The sequence below is a fragment of the Corvus cornix genome, chromosome 5, assembly GCF_000738735.6.
Source record: "Corvus cornix cornix isolate S_Up_H32 chromosome 5, ASM73873v5, whole genome shotgun sequence".
NCBI classification, from domain to species: Eukaryota; Metazoa; Chordata; class Aves; order Passeriformes; family Corvidae; genus Corvus; species Corvus cornix.
The window spans coordinates 22,287,550-22,295,405 of NC_046335.1; the positions used below are offsets into that span (position 1 = coordinate 22,287,550).

The 7,856-nt window shown below is 47.2% G+C and overlaps 1 long non-coding RNA gene across 1 annotated transcript; it reads left to right on the forward strand.

The window, feature by feature from the left end:
* The first annotated feature begins 4,390 nt into the window (after window positions 1-4,390).
* LOC109143205 lies at window positions 4,391-7,498 on the forward strand. The gene is made up of 2 exons (XR_002043201.2): window positions 4,391-4,604; window positions 6,433-7,498. It is a non-coding gene; the product is annotated as an uncharacterized LOC109143205 (long non-coding RNA).
* The last annotated feature ends 358 nt before the right edge of the window (window positions 7,499-7,856 follow it).

The following is a 7,856-nucleotide window of genomic DNA, read 5'->3' on the forward strand; positions in this document are numbered from 1 at the left end:
GAACATCAATGCATTTAGATGGGTTAGCTCCAAGAAAAATCCAGGGAACTGAAGGAAGTGATATTTCTTGTGTGTTTGCCTCTTCTTAGCTATACCCTAAGGGGCTGGTTGCTCTACAAAGCAGTATCGGTTACCCAGTAATGGACACTACTGCTCTTATTATTACTATATCCCTAAGTGCTCATTGCAAACCAGGACTCTAGCAAGCTGGACAATAGACAACTATAGAGCAAAAAGATGGTCCTTGCCTTCCAGAGCATCTTAGAGTCTAGATTTACCATTTTATGCTCAGTTTGCTGACAGGTGTTGCACCACACAAAATGGCATTGTTTTTTCCTGTTGAAGTCAATTATGTTCCTAGTGCCCCAAGGAGGTGATAGGGAGGTCTGAGCTGCTTGCTTTGATAGAAAATATAAAACATTAAGTCCTGGTTTTGCCACTCAAATTCCCCTATGTTTTGTTGGATAACATCTGCAGAAGCTTATTCAGCATGAGGGTGAACTTGGTTGTATCATACAGGCTTGTTTACAAAATGCCGCATTGCCTGCCTCAAGGTCAAATGGGTACCTTGTGCCAAGGCTCCCTGCCCAGGTGTAGGTAGCAATGGAGAATTAGCCTACACTTTCTCAGTACTTCATGAGTATGTGCTTTCCTCGGAAATCTCTCCTTTTCTCCATCTTCCTCTTTTTTCTTTTTCCTCAGCATGCCCTTTTTTCCTGCCCTTTCCTTTGATACCTCTCTTTGGTTTTTGTCTTTTCTGATAGCATCACCTAGTCACCCTCTGCAGATAATTCCTCTGAAAAATGGCAGACATACAAAAATAATAGTTTTAAATCTCTCCCTATAATTCTCTTGGTTTATGAGGTGCAAAAATAGACCTAATTATTTAATTTTTGGAGGGGCTACTGTGCTCCTTGTGTTTAGAGGAGCCATAATTATGTTCCTCCAGACCCCAGGAAAGGAAGGTCAAGAAATCCCAGAAGAAAAGGTTGTTCCTGTTTCCAGCTTTCCCTGTCAAAACCTCTGCCAATGTGAGATAAAAACACCAGTATGAGCAAAGAAAGGATAAAGGAGAAGAGAGGGAAAGCAACTCAGAAACTTGGGGGCAGTTCTGGCTCTGCTCCAGCAGCTGGTGCTCATCTTTGACAGGTACAGGGAGAAATCAGACTGAAGAGGGATCTCAAGCAAGCAAACAAACAAATCACCTAAATGAACAAGCTGGGTAATAAAGTAGAGCTGAGAATCAGTAGCTAACGAACACATCTCTGTCACTGCACCACTTTCTCCTGGGTAGGAGGGAAGTCAATTACCCACTTTCCAACAAGCTATTGATCAAGCTGCTGCCATGTATCGAATTGGAGACCTGGCTACCCTGCGTGTGGCTGTTTGATTTTCTCTCCCTCTGTAGTAGCACGTGGATGGAAGCCAGATGAGCCAGCACAGGACTATCGATCAACCCACCTCCCTCCTCCTCCACCCCCTCCTCTTCTGCACCTCGGTTGCCATGGCAACAACGGCTGCTGCAGGAGCAGCAACAGCAGCAGCACTGTTTACCTGGCCTATTTATTTTCCTTTTCAATATCCTTCCCTTCCCCCCACTGCTCTCACCTTGGCATGATATTGGCAAAGCACTCAGCAGTTGTAAAAGGGATGAATTTTTACGACTCTGAGGAGGACAATGCAGTTCTCGGCTCTACTTTATCACCCAGTTTGTTCATTTAGTTGATTTGTTTCTGAGGAATCATTGCCTATAAACAACAGATATCTCAGTCACCAACTAGGTCATGCTCCAGACATGGAGGAGGACCTGTCATTCCAAAAATACAGGTCTCCTTCATATGGTTTAAGTGTGCCTGTACTGAGATGCACATTTTCTTCTTATATATTGCCCAAGAGTGCCAACAGAGAACTTATTCCAGGTATGCCATCATTTACCAGCTGTTAATCTCACATGACTCCTGGGACAGTGTAACATAAACATCAGGTGCACCAGCATTTCTTTCAGGTCCTCAGCCACCTTTGCAACTTGTGTTGAGGGTGCAGTTCCTACAGGCACCAGCTGCTATGGAAGGAACAGTGACCAGAGTCATCTCCCAGGAGAAGGCCTTTGCAGCATGTTCACCATGTTCCAGCTGCATACAATGAACCATTCAGTTTCTGGCTCTTCCCAGTTCAACAGCACTTTCAATGATCCTTGCAATCTTCTCAAGTGGCAATGCAGTCTTCCATCTCTTTTCTCATCCTGCTTTCATTGCCTGAAACTGCCTTCCTGTTCCTAGGCAGGATGACAGTCAGGCTATGAAGACCAAACAGTAGATAAATGAACAACTTTAAGGAGTAGCGCATTTCTCCCCTCCTGAATGTGTTATTTTTTGTCTGAATCATCCATCTGCTGATTCTCAGTGTAGGATTCTCTGCTGAAAAAGGCTTGGTGCAGGGTATGAAATACCAGATACACAAACAAAAAATATTTCTTACAATATAATACAGGTGTCCACCATGTCTCAAAAGTCTTCCTGGCTTCCTTTTAATTGAAATTCTTCACCCAAGTCTCACATTCCTGATTCTTTCCACAGTAAAGCCATCAAGCCCTCCCAGGAGACTCCCAGTTTTCCTCATAATTCAGTATGATTGATACAGGATGTAAAAAATCACTTGATGTTATCAAGAACAGATTATCCCTCCTTGAAGCAAAGCATCATAGGATAAACTGTGGAATTTGATACTGCATGATATTAGGGAAGCAAATACTGGATTTTAAAGAAAAAAGAGACATTTCTAAGAAACAGAAAGGCCCTGGAAACTGGGTGAAAGGAAGTTCTGACCCACAGTGCTGGGAGGCACAGAAGGACTGGGGTCAGTGAGGAGTCCTACTTAATCCTTGGTTTTTTTCTACCCTAGATCACTGCCATGTGGGAGTGTTACAGAGCCACCATCCTTTCCTCTGAACAGTTTGTCTAATCTCATTCTGTCAGACACTCTACCAGCCTCAACTAGCCAAGAGTGTCCCTTTATACAGCAGGAGCTCAGATCCAAGACTGGCTGGGCAATGGAGTAATTAAGAACAAGCAAGTCTTGGACAGACTCTGCAAAATGAGACTGGAATTGGGTGTCCAACCACTACAACACATGAGGCCCTCACTGGGGGACAATTGATTCAGAGCACCACAAGATAGAGGTACATGTTTGACAGGCTGGAGCAGTGGTCTGATGTGACATGGCAGGAAGTATGATACTAATGCAAACTGTTAGTAGTTATTAACTAATTAAATTGTTATGCCCATAAGGCACTTAACACTTTGCAGGAACAGAAAAGAGCCCAGACCGTGCCCTCAGGAGCAGAAGATCTAAAAATGCAAGCACAGACCAATAGTGAAAGGAAAACAACTAATATAGAAGGGGTGTAATGAGAAGCAGCACATGGTTTTGCAGTTACAATTTAGGCCTGGTTTTGCAAAGAAAGGTTTGTGTGATCACAAGATCTTTGGCAGGGGGAGAGTGTATGACATCACAGGTCTGTCAGATACATGTATGATTTTTGATACACTGGTCAACTAAAAGAAAATTGGATGGGTGAGAAGCTGGCTCATAATTAATTTCATTAAAATAAAAAGCCAAGAGAAGACTCTTTTCCTCAGCTCGGAAGTAGGTTGCAACAGGACTTTGCATTTTCTCAGACTTCAGAAAATTCACACAGGCTGCAGCTCTTAAAAACACACGGAAGAAAGAGCTTTTAACTGGTGCTTAGAATCAATAGAAAAAACTGTAGGAGATCAGACTGCTTTAGTTGCAGAAAGCTGACCTGAGTAGAGATGCTGCTGCAAAAGGTGAAGCAAAGAGGTATTAGAGAACGGCACGAAAGGGCGTGAGGAGACTGGCAGGGCTAGCAAAAGCTCACATTATTAGTGGAGGAGACAGGGAGAAGCATATCAGAAAAGATGGATGCACAGTCTTGCACAGGTGACTTTCATTGTTACAAGTTTCTCAAACAGTTAAGTAGGAAGTAGTAGATACATTCAAGCCAGGGACATAACCATGTGCTGCAGAGATAACCTTTGTAGCTCCATTTGCTGTGTACTGCAGAGAGGAGAGGTACATGTCTGATCTGGGATATGAATGCTATAGTAATAAAGATGAGAGATGCAGAGCCCTTGATACAATGGCTATAGGAACAAAGATTTTGTGAATACTGGTTGTGAAGAAAAATGAGTTTGTCCACAAATTGGATGGATGAAGTAAGAGAGAGAGGAATTGCAACACCTAAGCCACACAGGGCTGGCTGTGGAGTCTACTAGAAGAAGATCAGTGAGCAGCAAGCGTAAGAAAGATTAGGATTTCATTTTTATCCAGTACTTTAATTAATGGCAAAATGTGCAAGAGGGAGCATGCATTCAGGATACCAAATGAGAGTCTGACCCAGCCCAGCCCGTCTTTTCCGCAAAACATTAGCATTTCACTAAGCACACGCTGCTGTGCTGTTTCATCAGACACGCCGCTCTGCTGTGTATCATATGATATGGCAGCCGCTCAGGCAGGCGGGGAGCAGCGCAGCCTGTAATTTCCTGGTCATATGTAACTGGGTGGGGAAGCGCTTGATCCTTGGGGTGAGTAATGCTGGAATCGCACCATGAGGCACCCTGCTCTTTCCTATTTGAGGCAGTTAAGGTGTTGCTCTTGCTGTTCTGGCAGACATTGCCCAGGGCATCCGAATGCTCTTACGCTCTGCTACACTTACAACACCCTCCTGTAACCTGTTTCGCTGTGCACACCCGGTCACTTCCCCACTTTCCCAGCCTTTTGCCGGTGGTCGCCGCTACGAGGACTGCGGATCTGAATGCGGCACACTCGCCTCCCCGCTGCCGCGGCTGTGGGGCAGGACGGTCCCCGCCGCCCTCGCTGCCGGCCCGCACCGACGCAGAGGCCGCGCTGCCGTGTTTATTTGGGAAACGCTCCGGGCTGCTGAGCGAAGGGGGGCGGCCTCTCCCGGCAGCTTTGCTGGCCTGCGCGGGGCTGGGGGGTACCGCCTCGCTCCTCCCCGCCTTCCTGCAATGGCCGTGGTCGTAGCCTCCCCGCCGGGCCGTCCGTCCAGCAGGTCCCGGCCCCCCCGCGACCCTCTCCAGGCGAGGATTGGTTTTTGTTTTTTTTTTATTTTGGGGTGGGGTTTTTTTGTGGTTTTTTGTTGTTTTTTTTTTTTCTCTCTCTCTTTTTTTCCCCTTTCCTGCTCCGAGACATTTTCCTACGTGCATTTTTCTCCAGTCGAGCTAATTTAACGAGCTGGGTTTGGCGAGGGCCGGGGTTGCCGGCCCCAGCGCGGGGAGGGCGGCGCGGGGTAAGGGGGCTCCCGCTGGGCTCCCCAGCCGGGGAAGCGCACGTCTCTCCGCCCGACATGAGCTGTAATTTCCGGCAGACATTTGACGTCTCCGACATCTGCACCAAGGCGCGGCAGCTCCCAGCAACCCCCATGGCCGGCAGCGGGGCGGCCCCTCCTGCCTCCTCCCCAGCCATTTGTGTTTTACTCATTTCCTGCTCCCAGTAATGAGGCCAGCGATGCCGTGGTGGCGGTGGTGCTGCTGAGAAGGCAGATTGTTATACACACAGACACACACATGGATGTTTTTGTTTCAGGATGAATTTTTAGTGCTCGTGAAAGGGAGGGACTAAGCGGAGCTCGCTGTAGCCTGGCACAGGACCAGCAAGCTTCCCGGCAGCCCTCTGCCAAAAGAATCCAGACATCCAGCCCCCCGCCCCGGCTCTTGTGGCCCCTTCTTGTCCGCTCTCTTTCCCCCTCGGCTCTTCAGGGGCCTCTCTCCCGGCGGCAGCACTGCCCGGGGACCCTGCAGACCTTCTGCCCACCCACGCCTGTGTCCCTTCACCACTCCAGCGCAAGGTTCCTCCCACCGTGCAGACACGCCGCAGTCCTGACCCGTGACTCCTTAATCCCAATTTTTCTTCTCGGTCGTCTGTGGAATTACCGCAGGAGGGTGGATGAAGTCTGTGATATTAACATTATCCTCGGAGTCGAAAACAACTCGAGGCCAAGTAGATTCATTGCACTAGTGACTTGAACTAGGTGAAATGTCGACAGAATTACTCAACACCACAGCCCCAAACTCTCGGCACAGAAAAACAAACCTTCTAGTGATGTTTTGTATAGTCTCCAGCCCAGCCCCAACCCACCCATCTGTTTCATTCCCCAAGGGACCACAGGGACGTGGGCCTCCTGGCATGTGATCATCTTCCCCTACACATCCGCCACAGATGAACTCTGCCATTTGTCTCCTGTTACAGTGTACTAACAGGATTCTGTGGGTTTTGTTCAGTTTTGTTCTGTTTTGATTTGATTTTTTTAATTTGTCGTTAAAGAAAAAAGGGAACAAAAAACTTTTTTGGCTGCAGCTATCGGCTAATTTTTGGTTGCTTTCAAATGCCAAGGCCAGCAGGATCCAGGAATTCATCTACTGGTGCCAGCAAGAAAGCACTGACCCAAACAAGGGAGCCAGAACTTGGACTGCAGTCCTTGCCAGGGATCAGCAAGAGGCCAGAGAGACCATGCTGCTGAGTCATCACCGTTCCAGCTGCTACAAGCCTTTTCTGGGGACGCGGCTGTTGCTAAGATTCCTGGGAGCTGACTGATTGCTCCTTCTATAGTCATGTAACACACACATACACGTCAAAGGAGCAAGGAGCAGCAGCTGGGGCCAGCTCAGAGCGAGCACACAGCCTGCTGGCCGTGCGCGGCCAGGCTCGGTGGCTGTGCGGGACTTCGTCCCCCGCGGGAGCTGCTGTGCTGCGCTGCTGCTCGGGGCGCCTTTTGCAGGGCTAGAGCTACCTCGCTCCCTGGGAGCTCCGTCTGCCTCCCACTCATGGAGGCATTTCAAAAATCAAACAGTCCAGGCAGTGATTCTGTACAAAGTTTTCTTTCTGTTTGTACTTGCCCGTTTCACCATATTTCTCCCCCCCCCCATTTAGAGGTAGGAACATGCTTAAAATCTGTGCAGTGCATTCCTTGCAGGGTCACTATTGGGTCACTCTCTTCATGCAGTAAATAAATATGTTCAATGAGCAGGCAAGTAAAGTGAACACTTTCCAGTTCTGGGGCCCAGAACTGAAACTGGTGATATTTCTTATTAAGCCCTGTAAGGTTTCAGAGCATTCTGCAGTTTCACACATTGCACAGGGAGGGAATGCTTGTTCATGAGCATCCTGCATTTTCCTTCTCCCAATTTAATATTTTAAATCTTTTTATTCTCCTGCCTTTTATCTGTCTGAGATACTTGCCTCCCTCAGATGCTGCAGTTACCCTTGTTTCGTGCTCCACATTTGACACTCAACAAACTACATGTACTCAGGCTTTCAAATCTCACACTATATAATCACATTTAGGTTGTTAAAGCCTAAGGGTATAGGACCTGTCTTTTCTCTGACATTAGACACATCACTGATTTCAAAGGATTAGCTAATCATACTAACATTTAATAATAAAACTGATGATTCCAGAGCTCAGTCTCCCTGCTTCTTTGTTGAGCATTGAGGTGCCAAACTCTGAATTACAAATTGCCAAATGAGGATGCAGAGCACTTGAGTTTTGTGGTCACTTTTCTTCCAGTAGCACCTCGGAGTGCTACCCATGGTCCAAGATCACTTGTTTTAGTAAACCATAATACTAAAAAAAAGGCTCTCTGCCCCAAAATGTTCACAGTCTAATAATAAAACAAGAGACCAACAGTGGACAGAGGTAGACAGGACAGACAGCAGGAAATTAATTGGTTTTGGCCAGCATGGCAGGAGGTGTTTTTCACAAACAAGTAAACCAACTGAATTTTAGGGCAATTTCAGGTCAGGAAGGAGGGATTTTC